General features: G+C 42.9%; 1 pseudogene; it reads right to left on the reverse strand.

Annotated features, from left to right (window-relative positions):
• Positions 1 to 204: 204 nt before the first annotated feature.
• On the reverse strand, positions 205 to 6,838 carry LOC124974789 (alpha-1,6-mannosylglycoprotein 6-beta-N-acetylglucosaminyltransferase B-like; annotated as a pseudogene).
• Positions 6,839 to 20,758: the final 13,920 nt, after the last annotated feature.

Below are 20,758 nucleotides of genomic sequence, written 5' to 3' on the forward strand. Positions count from 1 at the left end.
GAGTCCCAGGGTGAGAAAGAGGTGCCCCAGGGTGAGTGCCCACAGCTTGCCTGTGCTGCCCTCCCCTGGACAGTGCTTGGTGCTCCTCTGCCAGCTCCTAGGCCTCAGAAGAAACCTCTGGCTGGAGAGCCACGCACGTGTGCATCTCGAGCTCTGGTCTACTGGTTCTTTATGGGGAGGCACAGGGCGGGGGCCCCCACTGCCTCACAGGCAGCCCTGACACAGGGCCACCTGGCCCTTGAGGAAGTCACGACAGGGGCAGAGCCGCTGGTACTTGGTGCTAGAGCCAGCACAGCTGGAGAGCAGGGACTCCTTCTGCTTCTGGAGGTAGCACTCCTGGCCGGGCTGGGCCAGTGCTGGATACAGGTGGTGCATCTCCCTCTTGGTGACGTCACAAGGTAGCTGCAGCCTGCATTGGGTGCCACCATTGTCAGTCACCCCCTGGGATAGGTGGGGCAGGGCTGTCCCCAGTCTGGCACTGCCCACCCCTCTCCCCAGCAACCCCTGCCCCAGACTCAGGAAGAGGTGGTTACAGCTCTTTATCCGCCTCTGTCTGGGAGCTTGGAGAAGAGGGACCAGGGTCCTGCATGGAGGGATGTGGAGCAGCCCTGCCAGGTTGGGGTAGGGCTCCCGAGGGACAGAGAGAGCTGGGTGGGACCAGGAGGCAGTGTCCCTGGTAGCAGTTGGGTCCTGTAAAGAGCATAGACTCATGATGCAGACGCCCACCTGGAAGGTTCCTTCTGGATACTTCCTCACCAGTTGGAAACTCTCAGGAGGGAGGTGGGTGCACTTACTGGAGAAAGGCCTCCTGGCTGTTGAGGAAGGGGAAGAAGGAGGGCTCACAAACCAGCCCATGGTGCAGGCAGGTGTCTATACAGGCCTTCCTGGTGGCAGCCAGCCAGGCCCACAGCGAGTGTGGTGGGGGCCAGGCCCCAGGGACCATGCTGGCTTTCTGGGCCCACTCCAGGTGGGTGGTTTTGGGCACCAGGATGAAGGGGCTCTGCAAAGCACTGGTCCCTGGGGGGGGCTGGACTGGGAGCTGCACAGAAGTCCTGCAGGGGGAAAGGGGCGTCAGGGAGGTGGAGTGGGGTGCGGGCAGCCCTGGGCGGTACCTGAGGACCCAGCCTTGCAGCTTCAGTGGGGAGCCACTGTTGGGCACTTGCTGAATACCAGGCAGCCTTACATGCACATTTCATTTATTCCTCAAAGTAGCCCCACCCCATGGACACTCAGGTGCCTCCAATTACTTGGCAGGGAAGGAAAGGAGGCTTGGCAGTCAGGGGACCTGTGGGGCTCACAGCCAGAGGTGTCTGCTGCCTGCACAGCGCAGGCTCTGGCCTGATGGGCTTGGGGTGGGACCCCGGGTCGCATGGCCGAGGATAGAGGGCCACCTACCTGGTGCTGAATGTAGGCGTGGGTCCGCTCCAGCTGCCCCCACAGGTGTTCTCGTAGGGCAGGTAGGGCTCCATCTGAGGGAGGGCATGGTGGGGAGGCCTGGTTACAGGACCCCCCTGCTGGGCATGGGGTGGGATGTGCCAACCACCCCATCCACCTGGCCCTCTCAGCTGAGTTCCCTACACTCTCCAGGGGCCCTGGGGACTCAGGCTCAGCCCTGGACCCTCCATGAGTCCTGGCCTCTGTGCCCCTGCCCTGTCCTCCACCCCAGTCACACAAGCTTCCTCCTGCCCAGATCCCAGTACTCCACCCCTTCTGGGCTCTGAGGCCCCCTTGCCCAGCCCAGCTTCTCTGGGACCTCACCCACTCCAGAACATCCTGCACCCATGCCCTCCTGGTACAGGACCAGGTTCCTCGGAGTCCTCAGCACCCCAGACTTCCTCCCCCTGGGACAAGTGCCCCTACCATGGCTTCGTGTCCATGCTCCATCTCTCTCAGGAGCCCATGGCCCTTCAAGGGCAGGGACTGCAGCTTGTCCCCCAGAGTCTGGTACAGTGCCTGGTACAGTGCCTGGCATGCAGTAGGTGCTCAGGAAATGGTTGTGGGATGGTAAGGCTCAACTGTACCCTTCCCAAGACGTGGACATTCACACGGAGGGACACAGCATGCTCCCAGTGGGATGCAACTGGGTGGCATCTGGAAAGCACCTGCCCAGGCCACACATGCCCACTACACGGGAGGCCACATGCGACTTAATGGTCTCAGGGTCACGCAGCAGCCTGCACCGGGGCACATGGGCAGAGTGGCTGGGGTATAATAGGCAAAGGTAACCAAGGGACAAGATGTCCCCTCCCCAACCCCTTCCTGGGTTTCACTAACAGGCCCAGCACAGAGCCACCTTGGAGGAGCCCACGGGTAGCAGGTGGCAGTGGCTGGAGTTGGGGCCGACCTAGCGTGACTCACAGGAGGGTGGTTGTGGCCATTGGCTTCCCCAAACCACACACAATGTGGGCATCCTGCCTGGCCCAGTTCAACTCAGTTCCCAGTGACGCCATCTTCCTGCTGCTGCCCCAAAAATGAGAACCTTAGCCCTGGTGGTGAAACCAAGCCCAAGCCCGCACAACTTCTTCCTCACACACAGTGACCTCAGGATGTCCAGCGGAGCTGTGTGGGGCCCCCACAGAGCCCGCCTCTTAGGGCTGGAGGCCCATCCTGGGCCCTCTGGTCAGGGGGACACTCCCAACACTTGAGAGTCCCAGGGAGACAGCCCCCACTGCTCCCCTTGAAGCTGGTCCCTGCTGCCTCTGACTCTAGGGACAAAAGTCACCAGCCTGAACTTGTCCCAGACTGGACACCAGGTGCTGTGTGTATTCTCAGTCCCCAGGCTGTTCCAGAGTCCCAGGAAACCCCAGTATCCCTCTGTCCCAGATGCTCTGCAGGCCTGTCCCACCCTGTGCTCCTCCCCCACCCCCTACAAGGTCCTGTGGCTAGCTGCTGCCCTGACACACAGGGTAGAGTCCAGACAGCCTCTGAGCACTGCCCAGCAGGCTGTGGGGCCCCTTGCAGGGACAAACCCAGAATATAAGGAAAAAGCCCCAGAGAAGAGCCTTTGCTCTCCAAACGTCGCTCCCCACTCCAGCAGCGACAGCGGTGCCCGAGTTATTCCCCTCTGTGTCTGAAGCGCTTGTCACAGGGTGAGTCAAAGGCCCTGCATACAGGGAGCCCTCCAGCTGCCTGCCTGCCACAAATCTCTCTCGGGGCAGTGGCCTGCTTGCAAACACTCCCATTAGGTCTAACTGCAGGCATGGCATCAGCCTCCATGGGTGACAGGTGCTGGGTCTGCGGTGCCACATGGAGGGTGACCTTGAGAGGGGTGGGGGGGGCGATGGCAGCACTGCCATCCTCTCACTCCACGGCCTCTATCTGGACTCAACTGAGATGCGGTGCAGGCCCATCTGTGGCAGCCCAGGGGCACAGAACCTGCCCTGCCATGAGTGGGGTGGGGGCTTGCACCTGGGGCTCTGCACCTCCTGGGCCCCACTGGCCTCCCCTCCCCTCCCCTGGAGGCCACAGGACCTGCAGAAGCCGTGGTCCACTCACACCCAACTGCTTCGAGATGGATTTTCTAGAGCAGATGCTGAGTGTCACCAGGCGCTTATTAAAAATGCCAACTCCCAGGCCACACCTGGTCCTGTGAGGCAGGAGCCCCAGGGTGGCTGGGTCTACACACAAGCCCCTCGCTGGTGGCCCATGGGCACAGGAGTGTGTGAGACCCTCAGGGCTACCAGGGGTGGACGGTCAGGAAAGCAAGCGGGTGGTGGGGCCTGACGGAGGAGGCTGCCAGCAGACAGGCAGGCCAAGGTCCCTGGGGGCCTGCAGCAGATGTCGATGCCTTAGTTCCTGGATCCTTTGTCACTGCTCACTCTCTCTCTCTCCCACTCTTTTTTTGTGGTGCTGGGGATTGCACCCAGGGCCTCCTGAATGCTAGGCAAGTGTTTACAACTAAGCTACATCCTCAGCCTGGTTATTGCTGTTTTTTAATTAACTCAATAACAAAATTGAACAGATGTTCCAGTAAAAAAAAAATCAAAGGGAAGAACAAGGGAAAGGAAGCCCCCTCAGCCTCCCGAGAGCAGGCACCTCCCCAGTTCCCGTGTGTCCCTGCAGAAGAACACAGGATGGTCTGGGCACATTCATTCCCAGGCACAGCCCCTCCCCTGTGCCCAGCCTTCCATCTGGGGAGGGGACACACCACCCACAGGCTCATTTTGCTTGATGGGCCTTGGAGGTTAGGCCAGACTTCAAGGGGATGGGGAAGAGTTCTCACCCTGTCCCTATCCCTGTGCAAGAGGAGGCCAGCAGGACAGGGAAGAAGGCACAATGGGGTTGTTTCCAGCACGAAGTGAATCAAAGTAAACCCACACCAAGCCCCCGCCCCGGGTCTGTCCTTAGTACTGAGTCCCCTTCTCGAGGCTGCTGCCCTGGTCTGATGCTCGGGCCCATTTAAACCTATCAACCTGTAATAATCAGTTGTCCAGTCAGCAACTGGGCCATGGTCCCAAGGCCACGTTCCTGTCTGCCTTAAACTCTGCAAGGGCCATTGTTGAACACAGAGAGGAGCCCCTGCGGCAGATGTGGGCAGTGCCCCTGTGGCCTCGCTCCTACGGCCAGACACTCCACCTCAGGGCTGTCTCCGATCCGCTCAGCGTGAGCAAGGGACAAGCCAGAAGCCAGGGGAGTGGACAGCCTACAGCCATGGGTGGGTGGGAGCTAGAGGAGAACCACCCCAGGTTCCTGCCTTTCTGGGATGTGATGGAAGCCCCACTCAGAGGCCCCACGGTGAGGAGCTTCAGGCACACCTGCCCCCTTCCTGGAACCACCTCCCAGAGGAGCCACCTGTGCTGAGACCCCACCTCAGGGTCACCCCAGAGGAGCCCAGACTCAGTCTGTGACTTAAGTTTAAGCCTCAGCTGATTCCCAAGAAGTGAGCAAATCTCCCCACGGGACAGAGTGGCAGAGTGCGCCTCCTTGCCAGACTCCAGCTTCACCTGTTAGAGCTGAAAACAGGTGCACATCAGGACCTGGTGACTTGCTGCTGGGCACTTCCTCTAGAAACATTCATCTCCAGACCAGGGAGGAAGGACCTGGGTGTTTCCATCAGGAATGGAAAGCTGACCTTGTCAGCAAGATCCCCGGAAATGCTGTATTCACGTCATCACTTGAGACAGGCTGCTCAAAGGTCACAGACCCACACCTAAAGCAGGGTCTGAAGAACCTCCATGCTTTCATCTGGAAGACATTGACTTGGCATCCAGTATGTGTCAGGAGTGCTCACAGGGCCTGGCCCTCCATTGTGCTCAGTAAGTTACTCTGAAACCATGACTACCTTGTAAGGTTGTACAGGTTGTTCACTGCACCAAGGTTCTCTCCCTAAAACCCCTGCTCCACTCTCCAGTCCACATGGCTGGACGCAGGGATATGTTTGACCAGGAGGGAGGTGGACTCCTCTGCCAGCCCAGGCCAAGTCTGGGTACCTTTTTCTAATTATATTGAGGCCCCACAGAGCGAGCGGTGGTCATCTCACCTGGGTCTCCATGATGGCCTTGATGGCAGCTTTGGACTCCTCCGTGTTGTAGTCCACAGTCCACACGTGGGGCTTGCCAATGGAGTTCTCTGCGTAGGGGTGCTGGGAGAACACCTGGCTGGAGACAGCAGGGGGTGGCTCTCCCTGTGCCCCCCTTTGTCTCTTTCATCCTGTTGCCTGACTCCTCCACCTCCCTCCCCAGGAACCTCAGAGCCCCTGCCCTGAACCCTCCCGGGCCAGCTGGGTTGCCCACTCACCTCCCTGGAGGTGGGCTTGCCTGGGAAGAACTCGTGGTTGAGGGAGCTGCGAGGCAGGCTGAAGCAGGACTGCAGGAAGACACAGCCATGGGCGATGGCCTCCAGGGGTGCCGGGCCCTCGTCGGGGAAGCCAAAGCCTGTGAAGAACTGAGGGGGCCGTGGGGGCACAAGGTCAGGGAGGCCAGGAGCCCTGCAGCCAGGCAGGGGTGGTTTAGGGGTGACCAGCTCGCGTCCCTCAGTGCAGGGCAGTGTGGGGTACAGTGGATGCCTGGTCTTACTGTCTACGATTCTGGAGGGGCAAGGACAGAGCAAGGATCCCAAGTCCAACAGGCTGCAGACCCGCATCCACAGTCAACCTCAAAGGACCTCCACTCACTCATCCTAAAAACACTAATTCAGCACCTAACCGTGCCAGCTGTGCATGCAGGGATGGCTCCTGGAAGATGCTTCATAAATGGTACTGAATCCAGGTCTGCTGGGTGAGGTTGTTCAGGTTGTCCACTGCAGAGAGATATCCTTCCTTGTGTGACTTGCAGAAGCAGCCATCCAGGATGAATGGCCCCATGGGACAGTAGCCAGGGCCTCTCAGCCAACCTACCACCCACTCAGAGGCTCCAAAAGGTCTGCCTGGCTCCTGGTCCCCTAACCAGGCCATTGCACTGCTCACACCCCTGACCCTGTAGGCTCTCCCCTGCCTGCTGGACATCCCATGCTGGCCAGTCCCCTGGAGGACTGGACACAGGGCTCAGGCAGCACAGCACATTGGGGCATGTCCACGTGTGGAAGGGGCCACGCATGGTGGCGGCTGCCCTGGCAGGCATGTTGTGTGGCCCCCTCAGTGGGTGCCTGTGACCAGGCAGGCAAGGAAAGTGTGCTGGAGGACTCACTTTGGACAATGTGTTGAGGTCCTCATTTTGGCCTTGCACAGCAGCTGCTGGAACACAGGCTGCAGCAAGAGGCCGTGGTTCTTCACAAAGGCAGAGACCTCGGGCAACCTCTGGCTCTCATAGTACACGGTGCTGTGGATCTCCATGTACTTGTTCAGGATACCCAGGAACTTCTCCTTCCCCTGGAGGAGAAGGGAGAGGAGGCGGAGCCTCATCCCTGTTCCCCAGCAGCGCTAGTACAGCAGACGCCCTGCCTCGGGTGGCCTCCGGCCAGCTGTGTGGTCCTGGGCAAGGTCCCTCTCCTCTCTGGTCCTCGACTTTTCAACAGTGAGCACAGAGCTTGGACTAAACCAGAGGCTTCTGGTTTATTTTGAGCCACACAATTTTTCTTCCAAAGGAAGCCAACGGGACCACACACTAAATGAATCCAGGTGGATCTGATTGGCCTCATCTAACCCTCAAAGGACCCCAAGTACTTCTGAGGAGCTGTGGTAAAACAATGAAATGTGTGTACAGTGATGTGAGACAGGTTAATCTACCATATACACAGTCTGATGAGACAGGGATGCAGGTGCAATAGAAACACAAAAGAGTAGGTAAAATTGTTTCCAAGAATATGTTGTAACTAGAAGTACAGAATGCTTCACAGTACATTACCCATTAATCCTAACAGCAAAGGGAAATTGGAGAAGAGAAGGTTAGTCATTTTTTATCTGACATTCATTTGTCCTGTTTTCCTTATTTACAGACTCTAATTACATACCAAGCAACAGACCACTCTTCACAGTTTCTGTTGCAAATGGAACTGTCAATGATATGTAAGGGGCAGTTACTGGTTGTATATTTTGACCTTATCATGGACCATTCCAGGCTAGAGAGCAGCCCTTTTACTTTCTTCTTATTCCTCCTATCATTCCTTCCTTATTTTTGTTCTTTGTGTTTTGTTTTGGACACAGATCTTGTTACAGGAACTCTAGCAGTCACCACAGACTAAGAAGAACTTAAGGAAAATCACAAGTTCATTATAGTGAAGAAGAAAGCTGGATAAAATATTCCTTACTACTGATGGGTTTTAGAATACTTTTAGGATTTTATTTTAAGAGATAAATACATATATACATATGTGTGTGTGTGTGTGTGTGTCTACCTTATTTAATTTTGATATTAGTAGAGATTTTCTTTTATGTATGTTATGTTTCATCCTAAAATCACACATACAGGAACAGGAGAGCAAACAAAAGGAAAGAATCAGGTAAAACATCACCACTGTCATTGGCAGACATTGTCACAGCCATGTTTCAGCCTTTTCTAAACAAAAGTAACAATTTAGAACATTTTTGGATCTGTTGAACACACAGCCTTGAAATATAAATTTCAAATTATTAACTTTTATAACTCTATCAAATCAAATTCTCTAGGGAGAATTATTTAAAATAATAGGGCTGGAGATATAGCTCAGTTGGTAGAGTGCTTGCATTGCATGAACAAGGCCCTGGGTTCAATCCCCAACACCACAAAAAAAATAATTAAAAAATAAATTGCTTGAAAATTAAAAGTGTGGACTGCTCCAAGTGCAAGCTGATATTAAGGGACCAAACTCTAAAGGAAGGGAAAGGCATGTTTGGATAAGCTTGGCCTGATATGCTACCTTGCCTTGGAGAACTTTCCAGGGCCATGGGACTGAATAACTCTGCAGGAGAGGAGGTAGCAAGGCAGGCATGTCAGCAATCTGTTTTGTGGAGAAATAATTGAAGTTCATGACTGGTCAAATCTATGCTCTAGTCATAACCATCTAGAGCATCTATTTGGAGTCCTATAGGATTAAATTCTGGACGTAACAGCAGTCTAGATATAATGCAATCCTCTAAAATGGAAGGAACCAAGTTCTAATCAACCCAAGCTGAGCTAAAATCATTTATGTCTAGAAGAAAACAGTGCCATTTTGAAAAAGTAAAGAATATTAAAGATAATGATGGTATACACTAAAATCATGGATTGCAAGACTCAATACTGTTAAGATGTCAGTTCTCCACAAATTGATCTACAGATTAATTATTATTCCAATCAAAATCCCAATGGAGGGGCTGGGGTTGTGGTTCAGTGGTAGAACACTTGCCTAGCATGTGTGAGGCACTGGGTTTGATTCTCAACACCACATATAAATAAATGAATAAAATAAAATAATTAGTACTTTTAGAAGAAATGAGCAAATTAAACCCAACTTGATTCATAATAAATACAAGTTTTGTTGGTGTATTTCATTATTACTTGCTGTCCATCTACAACCATAAATTTTTTTTAAAAAATCCCAAAGAACTTTTAGTGTAAAGTGATAACATATTGTCAATTTTATAGGAAAATGTATTGTGGGGAACTGTAAAGACTAAAAATAGCCAAAGCTGAACTGTTGTGAATTGTGATGCTATTAATATTTATATTTGTATAATTATGTCAAAATGGATTCTACTGTCAAGAATAACTAAAAAGAACCAAAAAGACTGTCTTAACAACAATGGAGTTAGTATGCTGGAGAGATGGTAATGGCACGGTCATCTGGCAGTGTTAGAATTTAATTATACGTTTTCTGACTTTGTTTTCAAAATCAAGTGTAAAGGGTTCCAACCTAATCTGGAGCCCCCTTAATCTGAGTCCTCTAGATGTTAGCTAGATGTGTGGGAGAAGGAAGAAAATCCTAGGCCAGGGGAGAGTAGGTGAGAATTCCCAGAGCAAGCAAACTGGTACAGTGTGATGGGGAGTAGCAGGAGCTTGGATGGGGATGGAAATAGGTCAAATGTGGATACATAAGAAGGGCAGAAACTCAGAAGGCCTTGGAGTTCATATAAAAATTTGTTTTAAAAGGGTTCTGCCCTGGCAAAGAGTAGAAAAACAAGATGGTAATTGCAAAAGATTTCAAAGTATTGTAGCTGCACCTTGGAGGATGGAGTCATGAATTTGAGAGAGATTTTCCGTCAAAATTTCAGGAGAGTAAAGTCACTTGTTCAGAATAAGTTCCTAGCATTAGAAAAGAACCAATGTTTAATTGTGGGATTTTGTCAAATAATCTCCAAGAATGCATTTACTGGAAAAATAAAATCTATGCTGCCCCACACACATGGTGCTAACAAATGGTAATGAGTAGTTATGAAGTGTTGTGGGAGGGGATGGTTAATTTACATAACTTGCAGTTCTGGAGAAGAAGGAAGGAGGGAGGGTAGAAAGGAAATGATGGCTAAGATGGAAATGCACACGATAAATTGAAGGAGGGAGGTAACACAGAACCCCACAATGTATTTAGGAAAAAGGAAAAGGAAGACAAGTAAAAAAAAAAAACTCCAGAATGCAAAACCAAATGAAAAGTCTCTAGATGAAACCGGAAATAGTAATAGAAGAGTATAAGTCAAAATGCATTCTAGAAAAGACTACAGGCCATTTCAGCACAATGTACATGGTTACCAGTTCTGGGTGTATTAGTCAACGTATTTAATTATATGTAGTTCAGTCTTATCAATAGGCTTTAATAATTCAACAGATGATCAAGAATTATATAAATGTGTACATGCATGAATTTTAATTTATTATGTAATTATTTTACATGTATATTTAACTTCTAAATTATGTATTTCTTACTTTGGCACTTGGCATAACTGTTTTGTGTTCCTGGGCACATGTCCTATCAAGCATGGAAACCAAAAATCTGATAGAACAGCAGGGAAAACCTCAAGCTAAAATTATACTATAGATAAGCCACAGTGAATGATATCATGCTTTTAAAAATTGAATTTATGTATTATAAAACAATTATAAGTGAATCAACTTGATTCATAATAAATACAAGTTTTGTTGGTGTATTTCATTATTACTTGAGAACAGCTGTTCCCATCACTGGGTCACCTTTATTTCTCAGCAGAAATTGCCACTTTTTCATTTTAAGGGTGATGGAAAACAGAATGAATCCAACTTCCACTGGCTCTTCATTTCTGTCACATGTAAAAAGGCATCTCTGCCTATTTTACCTTATTTTCTCCCTGCAAACTGAGTTATTGACATCAGAGATTAATATAACACGAATACATAAATGGTTTCTAGAAATTATATTGTCTCTACTGGCACTTTAGTCATTTTTCTGCTTTAAATTTTATCTCAATCTTAATATCTCCCTTGATTTTTCTCAGTTTTAACCCACAACTGTTTCCAAGTTTGTGAAAATTTTAGAGAAAGAATGCTATGGTAATTGATGGTTTACTGATGGTCAAGGGAGAAGAATTAGTGGACTCAGTTCTACTGTGTAATGGACAGGAGAGAGAACAGTTCACTTGGTGACATAAAGCATTCCAAAAGAAAACATTTGGAAACAGTTATAGAAAGAAACCCCCTTCTGGGTAGTGACGAATCTTTTACCATGTAGTTGGGAAAGCCTTGGCCATTGTTGGGTTTGCAAAATTCAGAGCATGGAAAGACAGACATAGTCTGGATGAAACCAGAGCACCAAGAGAGAGACACACAGAGATTCAGCTGCACCATATCCAACCAACATAGTATTGTTAGAAGAAATGGGCAAATTAAACTCAAAAGAAAAGGGAAACATGCTTATTTACTCTCACTTTTCCCACCATTTGGATCACTTTGTCTCCAACCCTGCTTTCTAAAGTCATGTACAACTTTGCTGACTTGGCTTTCTGATGTCTCCTGGAAATCTAAGGGCAAAGGCTACAGTTATCTCCATGCTCGCACCCTGATGGAGAAGATGTCATTAACTATTCCTATTGAAGTAATTTCTAACCAATAGGCTGATAGGCAGAAATTGAATAACTGGGAAGAGTAAAAGCTTACCTCTCACTTGTAACAAGACACATCTAAAGGCTTGTGCTTATTTTAGTATTCCTAAATGCATGTTATTTTCTTCCAAAGAAAACTCATCTAACTGTATAAGCTACAGACTACAAAACCAAAGTTCACCCATCCGTACATGAAGAATTTACAACACCTTTAGTTCAAAATTATCTTATAGGTTACATGTATCTTCCAATATTGCAAGAATGACTTCCTCTGTTAATGTTCTTTAAAAATTGTCATCTGAAAGAGGGGAACTGCCATCTACATTTGCATTTTGCTTTATCACATCCAATTTACCCATTCATAAAAGGGCAAGAATATAAATTTCCTGGTAAGATACTGGCTAAAAAAATTGAAAGTACATAGCCCCTTGCTTAGGAGTAAGGTGGAATCAAATGTGAATGGTATTATTATTGTTCTATTTTGAAATTTTTGCAAGGATAAAAATCTCACATATTCTTAAGGTCAGATGAACACTTTATAAGCATTAGACTAAGTCTTCCACATCACCAGCTGATGCCTCTGTACCCATAACTTCCTCTAACACTACATAAGTTGATAATGCTTTCTTTTAAAGTTCTATAGTCATTCAAGTCCTCCAACTAGCCCAACAAGAGCTACATCCTTACTGATGTAGCCCAACAAGGGCGACATACTTACTGATATCTTAGTCTCCTTAGAGCACTATTCGGCACCCATTTAGCAAAGTCAAATCAGTACTTTAAAATGAGTAGTTAAGGTGGTTGCAATGGTGCATGCCTGTAATCTCAGCAATTCCAAAGATGAGGCAGAAGTTTTCCAAGTTCAAGGCCAGTCTCCGTAATTTCACAAGACTGGATCTGAAAATAAAAAGAGCTGGGGATGAAGTTGAGTGGTATAGAACCCCTGAGTTTTATCGCCATATCAGGAAAAATAAATTAATTAAAATTTAAAAATAAAATGAGTGGATAAGTAAAAGGCACAAAAATAAATGAATCTCAATTATTCTATGCTTGATTCTCATCTTTTAAAATAAGTTGAATTAACTCAATCACTACATAAAAGACAATTCTGTTAAGGTGGAGTGCTAAGAAATAATTATCTTAAATAAAAGTTTGCTATTTGTTTTCCCTTAAGCAGAAAAATGTTGCCCGCGTTTTCTAACAATAAACCCCATATTTTTGTTATACAAACTTTAGACAAGTCAGATATTTTCATTTTTTGAAAGCAGGAATGAGATGGTGCTTGAGTTTGTATACTACATCTTTTCTGAGATAGTGTTTTGTGTCTAGCAGATACTCTGTGTAGTTTTTAAAATGTGAAGCATAATGTATGTAGTAATTTGTACACATTTTAAGTGTACAATCTGATAAAGTTTAGGTATCTACAGCCATATGTTGCTTAATGAGAGAAGGTGTTGTTAGATGGTTTCTCCATTGTGTACACAAAATAGAGTGCCCTTATAAAAATCAAGAATGCAACAGTATTACCAGGCAATAAAATCTTGGGGGACCACAGTTTTACATGTGTTCTCTCATCCTTAATGTGGCATGTGACTGTATGTTCACTTGGTGACTGCCATGAAGATCAAGAGAGAATCACCTCACATTATCATCACTCACATATCTGGGATTTTGATTAGAAATGCATTGTAACTGTAGGACGGTTTAAGGAAAACCAGTCTCTTAATGTTTAGTACATGCATGGAAGAGCTTTTCCATTCACATGTTCTCAATCTCTCTATATTCTTATATTTAATGCTAGTTCCCTATAAATTGAAGATAGTAAGGTCCTGTTTGTTTATACATTCTGAAAATATCTGTCTTTAAATGACCACTTACAGTTAAAATATACAATTAAAAATACACCTGGATCTTATGTTTAGCATCATGTTATTCATTTCTATGTGGTCCATTTGTTCTTTGTTCATGAATCCCTAATTTCTTAATATTCTTCTAACAAGCAAAGTTTATAATTCAATTGTATTTTCTCTATTACATTTTTGTTATACCCATTTGTATCATTTACTTCATTGAATAATAAAATATAAGTTATTCAACATAGGCAACTACATGGTACCTTAATATTCAGGCTGAACCATGAGTTCAGATTTTGGTGCATGCTCTTCAACCATGAAAATAAACAAAGTTCTACAATGTAAAAGTCAAGTTCTCTAGGATAACCAACTTGATCTGGCTGCTTTTAACATCAGCTTTGAATTTGGGCATGCTTTGCAATTGGTTAACACTGACTTGCTATTCTGTGTGAGAAACTCACTTTAGTTTTTATGTTTGTGCATCTTGGTCTATGTCATGATATACTTTGCAAGTTCTCTGGAAATTTTGTACTTTATTCACATGATCCTATACATTTGGTGTTCAGGGTGGAAACTGAGGGGAATTAATAAGTGATTACTGTATTTCAAAACTTCCCAGAATGCTTTCTAATGATCTGAAAGAGTTTTGGTTCATTTAGATTCAGCTACGGTGAACTCAATTGTTATAAAAAGGTCTCCAAGTACCCAGTTTTTCTGAAAGCTACTTCGGTATTCCTGTAGTTTCCATTATTCCACTGGTGTCCAGTAATGACCCCTGAGTAGGCCACTAGTGAGATACGGAGACAGCTCCAGAGAAATGACATTTTCACTCAATTTTTATCAGTTTTTTTATTGGCTTTAAAGCCAAGTAAATTGGCCCCAGAATAGCAGATCTGCCTGTAATTCCCTATCAGTTCTGTTTGCTGTTATGTTAAGGTGCAACAAAATATGTTTAATGGCAACAATTTGAGCTTGTATTATAAAAACCTATTCTACTTAAGTAGAAAATAAACTCTTTTAAGACAGTCAGTCTGTAGTATTCTGTTATGGCAGGCCTAGAAAACTGATACAGATTCTAATTTATCTAGTACTTACTAAATAAGTTATAGAAAATATAGCCAATTTTATCACACATACTTGGAAGAACTAATATGAAATTTATGAGATACTCATTATAAAATACTAGGGATTAATAAATATTCAAGTCTTAATACTAGATATGTTTTTTTTTAATTGTGATAAAAATCATGATCATGCATTTTTCAAATTAAAAGAATATAGGATAACAGAAAATACTGCCTTCTTTTTCTCTGTGGAAGTATAGCTCCATGGCCAGTTATGTTGTATTCAGCAAAACAGTATACTTCAGTCAGATGGATATTAATAGATATGATATAAACATAGGTTGGGGTCACTGAGATTACAGCTTAGAGGCTAAGATAGGAGGATCACAAGTTTGCAAACACCATTATATACTTAGCAAGGCTCTAGGAAAGGTAGTAAGACCCTGTCGCAAAATAAATAAAATAAAATGGGCTGGAAATGAAGCTCGGTGGTAAAGAGCAGTACATCATTATCATCATAGTAACAAAAACAGCAATAAAAAACAACACCAATAATAAACAGCTTTTAATTGTGCTTGTGCATTGGGACACTTGAGAATCTGTAGAGCATGGGAACAGTGCTCCCTTCATGAGTCTTTGGTGGAACTAATATGGATCAGACTCCATCTCTGTGCTCAACTTCCTATCATTCTGAATTTTTTTCTGAGGTTTTGCATATTTTCACACTTAACCACTCTACTGAATCTGTAGATTTTCCTCTTTAATTGCATTTGACTTTTCTGAATAGAAAACATTTCCTTATCTATTCTGTGCAAAAATCACAGAAATATTAGATTTTCCCTCTCTCCCTTCTTCCCTTCTTTCCTTTTCCTTCTCTCTTCACCCACCTGCCCACTCCTCCCCTTTTACTCTTCTTTCTCCCTTCTTTCCTCCTTGTTTCCTTCCTTCCTTCTGTCTCTATACATTCTAGTGCACAAATCAGGAAATTAGTGAAATGATAAAAGATAAAGAAATTATTAATAAAATTTGAGATAAAAAATTTAGATAATATCTTTACTTATTGAGATTGTCATACTGATACCGCTCTTTACCGGTGACGAGTCCTGCTTCCTCAGGTGTTGAAGTATAATGCTGGAGAAGCACGCCGAGGCAAATGTAGAGTGGAAAATGCAGCTTTATTAAAGAAAAGTAAAAGCAGACTTCTCCGGGTGGAAGAAGGGGACCCAAAGGCGGAATCCAAGGGATGAGCAAATCTTGTCCTTTTTATGGGTTTTATTCTCCCATTCTTTCCCCCTTATCTCTTTTCTTCCTGCCTATATGACTAGGCCTGGTTTTGCATTAAGTGAGAAGCTATGGGCAGGGGGAGGGCCAGGGTGATTCAGGCAGATAAGGGCCCAGGGGGCACCAATTAGCAGCCCCTTGTTTGCAGTCCTTGATAAAGGGCAGGTAAATTTGGCAATTAATGGGCTCCGGAGATCCTTGATATTCCGTTCTTTCAGGGGCAGTCTCCAACTTCCAGAGGCAGATGGTTTTATGGCCTCCATTTCCTTGATCTCACCCGATTCCCTATTTCTACACTAACTGCCTGTCCCCAATTCTGGCTTCAATATTGCTGAAAAATTTAAATAGCAAATGGTAACTTCCTTGTCATAATTCCCATTTGAAACAAATATTTGAAAGGTATATATCTGTAAAGCCAATTCATGATATTTTATATATTTGGGAATCAACATTACGAACTTTAGCAAATTATTTAAAATATAATTGTCTTTAAAATATAAAAGACTTTTAAAATATAAAAGTCTTTAAAACCAGGACAATTATATTTTAAATAATAAATTTAAAATATAATTTAAATTTAAATAATAAATTTAAAATATAATTGTCCTGGTTTTAAAGACTTTTTGATGACTTATCATAATGAACTGCATATGTTTTTCTTCCTCTTATTTTATCTATTATTTCAGCTCAGGAAATTAAAACTTAAGCTAAATGAGGATAAAATATCTCAAACTTTGTAGAATACTTGATTGCAGAAATAATTAATTAAAATGATTTCCTGAGAATATGATCTCCTTTTATCCTCCTAGATATGACATATTCTCTTCACAGTGTCTACATCATCTATTAATGATCAAGAAAAACTAGAGTCCAAATGAAGGAAAAATAAATACCTTTGCATATACACTTATATACCACTACCAAGAGATAAACATTTCTTAAATTCTAATTTTTTGGTGTGTTTGTTTTGAAGGGTTATGGAAAATAATATTCCTATAAGACAGCTCCCCAAGAAAAATGGAGGGATGGTGTGGCTTGGAAAGAGGGAGGAGAAAATTGGTCAAACATTAAACCTCTCCCAGAGCATTCTTTCCTGATAACAATGGGCCCTGGGAGAAAGGGGCAGAAACTCAATACTGGGCCCTAAACCTTGACCTTCCCCCAAGGCAAATTAGTCCTGAATGACAATGGGTAACATTTGAGTACTCATCCCTCAGTGTCTGGTTTTAACCTGAACAACTAGCCCCTGACACTTAAAACTGCACATATACAGCTACCAATGATTACATCATTGTACCCTATAAAACCAAAATCCCCTCTGAAATTGAGTAATTTTCACATTCAGAAAATGGGTCCCAAGGGCACCTGAGTCCAGGAAGGAAGAAAGGTTTCTCTGAATCTGTTGATGTGTTTCCCCTCCTTTTGCATTACAGACATACTCACAAAATTCTGTGTCTGTATATGGGGTCTGAAATAAATATTAATGTTCTATCATCAGTTTGAACCTATCTTAATGATTTTTATTCTTCCATTAATAATGGAGTGGCTTCAAGTCTGTACAGATTCATAACCAGGCTCAGGCCTAAAACTCTTGCAAGACAACTGGAAGATATGGAGTCTATTTTCATATTCTCTTTCTTACCTAAAGTAAGTTAAAATTAACAAATAAAATTAGTTTTCTGAGAATTAAAGACAACATCCTGCTGTGGAATTAGGGTACATAAAATTTGCTGCCACTGGAAAACACTGGTTTACACAAGAGAGACATTTTTCTTGATTAAACCGATATTTTCCACATAACAAGTCATGGTTTACTGGGTCACTCTCACATAAGCAACTGGGCAATCTATGGCTCTTTCATTTTGCTCTTTCACTGTCCTGGTCTCCATGGCAGACTCAAAGAATGCCTCCAACAGGATGACTAAGGGAACAAACAAATTCACAAGTCTTTCAAGGTGTTTCCTGAGCCACGCCTGGAAATGATGTGATACTTTACCTAAGCCTCTCTTGCATGACAGTCAGTCATATGGCCTAATTATTTGCTAGGGAGGCTGGAAATAGAAAGAAACATATATTTAGGTACAATAATACTCTTTGCCATGGCTTCCTCAGTTTTGGAACATAAGTAAACAACAAGCATGTCACAATGGAGATGGAAATTGAGAAAATAAAAAAATGACAATGTCTATTGAATACCAACATACCAATAGGGGCAGATGTGCCTGGTTTTGAGAGTTAGGACAAACTTTAGCCTTCAACTAGACCAAATTATGCATGGTCTATCTACATATGGTAAATACTATTCCATTGATGATTTAAAGATAGACCCAAACTAACTCTGTAACCTGACCTTGAATGCTGGTCTCTAGCATTCCTGCTCCTTTGTTCTTCCTTGAGAAGAAATATCATTGGTAAGTTAAAAGCATCAATGATTAAACTGATATAAATCCTAAATTTTCCAGTTTTAAAAATGGGCATAATAATGTCAATTTTCCTTACATATGTTTGTTATGAGAAATAAGTAAAATAAGGACACTTAGATTATGTTGTGATTCACAATAAGCACTCAATAAATATCTGCAAATATTAATATTTCTACATATTTAGGTATATATCAGTATACCCATTTATAAGAACTTAATGTAAAATTAATTAAAAAGATGTAATATTCTCTTATTTATGTATTTAAAAAAATACTAACTCATAACCATTTCATTGACAGCCAGAGTTATACTGGATTATGTGGGTAACTGGTTAAATAGTTATGATTATTTATTCCTATAATTGCTTCAACAATTTGTTCAAATGGCCAAAGGATTATGAAATTATTAAATATAAAGACATACATGGAATAAATATCATGCACTTAATATTTTCCAAAATATGGAGATTGTGTAGTAGGTCAAGTATTTTTTCTTAATAATAGTAAACTAAGGAAATGCTGAGCTCCATTGCTGGGTTCCCTTATATTAATCACATCATAGTTGCACATGATTTCTTAATAGACTATGGCTCACCAAGCTATTCAGTAAGGGCCATAAGAGGCCTTTTCAGAAATGAACATCAAAAGAACATCTAAAACACTAAATAAGCAGAAATCTATAAAAGAAAGATGATCCAAGAGTCAGACAAATTAGATTTTGAAATATGACTTCTGTATGTCTTAGTTTTGTGCTGTTGTGATTGTTACTTAGAGTTTATGTACTTATTTTGCTTTTCTTTGAAATAGGACTAACAATGTATTCTAAGTGCTGTTTTGTAAAAATCAAATGATTTCATTTTTTCTAGTAACATGTTAACATTATAACAAATCAAAAATTAAAATCAATCATACCACAGATAGCACATATTTTAATTGATAATGTTTATTTTTGTTTCTTAAAGATACATGAAATAATATATGATGTGTAACTGATGTCCTTGAGAAAATAGTGTGTATTTAGTACTCAATGGGGGCATCAGTTTTATTTCTCTTATTTTCTTCCATTTTCTCCATATCAAAAATTATTTGGTTATGCAGAAGTATATCTATCTAAGAGTAAATAAAAAATAATAAGTAGCCAAGAAAATTACCTGGAATAAAATTTAATGAGAAAATTTAAGCTGTGCAGCAAAGATACTTAGATTTGAATTATAAAGTCAATTAAGTGCAACACAGATGGAATATCTATTGGTCTTTTCACATCACCCCACATGTGATGAAATCCTAAATCCCACTGTGATGTATTTGGAGGTACAGTCTACACCAAAGAGGCCTTTCTCCAGAATGTGCAACTATGCCAGCACCTGAGTTCAGGCTTGTAGCCTCCAGAACAGTGAGAAATGCTCTTGTTCAGAAGTCAAACAGTCTATGGTATGTTTTTTATTGCAGCCTGAATAAACTTATTTTTTAACTTGTGGGGTGTGTGTGTGTGTGTGTGTGTGTTTAAGACATTTCCAGAGAGTCTCACCCAGGCCTGCCTCTTGACTTTTTTTTCTTTTTGTATTTATTTATTTATTTATTTGGTATCAGCGATTGAACCCAAGTGCACTATCTATACCCTATCACTACCCAGATGCATACACATTAGAGAATCCATGATAAAAATATTTCTTTTATATGCCACTGTATATTAGAAAAAATAAAAAGTCTAATGATAGCAAAATAATTTACTCTAGAGATTTTTATAGATTTTTATTTTACAGAATGAAATTCAGTAAGTAAAATAGATGTTGATACTTTAACATATTCAATTTCCTAGCTGAGATTCAAGAAATGATAATTTCAAATTCATTCTCTGCAAGAAACTTGATGATTCAGAAATGTTACAGCCATCAATTTTTAAATCATTTCAGAGTTTCCATATTTTTTCTTCATATAGTTTTCACTGTCCCCAAAGAGCCTCTCCTGGTTGCTCCACTGCTTACTGCTCCCTAATCATGTTGGACTCCTTCCATCCCTTGAATTTGTCACATTCCATCTACAACAAAATGTTTTCCTGTACCTTCCTCTCATCTAGTTACTTCCTACTCCTCCTCTATACCTGATTTTTCTTTCTCAGAATAACCATCTGTACCACATGCTCTAAGTCAAATATTATACATTCTCACAGTTCCCTATATTCTTCCTTTAAATTTTTATGAAGAAATGATTTGTGAAATATGTTCTAATGGCTATTTTCCCCACTCAAATAAACTCTGTAAAAGTAGGGATATTATTTATTTTTGTATGTATTTTATTCTTACTCTAATACATGACTATGCACATGTGCATGCACCCACCCACAAATGCACACAGGTTTTATATAATCAGTTATGACAAATTATGGTATTATTGTTCACATCCATGCTGCTAAGGTATTTTGTTTGGTTTTCCATTACTTTTTTTTTTTTTGAAAACCCATCCAGCTTAACTGCCTCCACTTTCAAAAAGCCCATTTCACTGTAAGATGGGAACACATCTTCCTTGTTAAACCAAGCACCTATATAAAGAAGCTCTAATTAGGATTCTCCCCCCCCATGGATGTGATAAGGGAAATAGAATAACAATATAAGTGGGGAGGGATTTAAAGAGAAATGTGCATACCCTTTGCATATAACATGTCATAACGTAAATCACATATATTTATCATTAATTAAAAATTTGGTGGATATGTGCAGCCACATGTATTATGTGATATGGC

The sequence above is a fragment of the Sciurus carolinensis genome, unplaced genomic scaffold (assembly GCF_902686445.1).
Source record: "Sciurus carolinensis unplaced genomic scaffold, mSciCar1.2, whole genome shotgun sequence".
Lineage (NCBI taxonomy): Eukaryota > Metazoa > Chordata > Mammalia > Rodentia > Sciuridae > Sciurus > Sciurus carolinensis.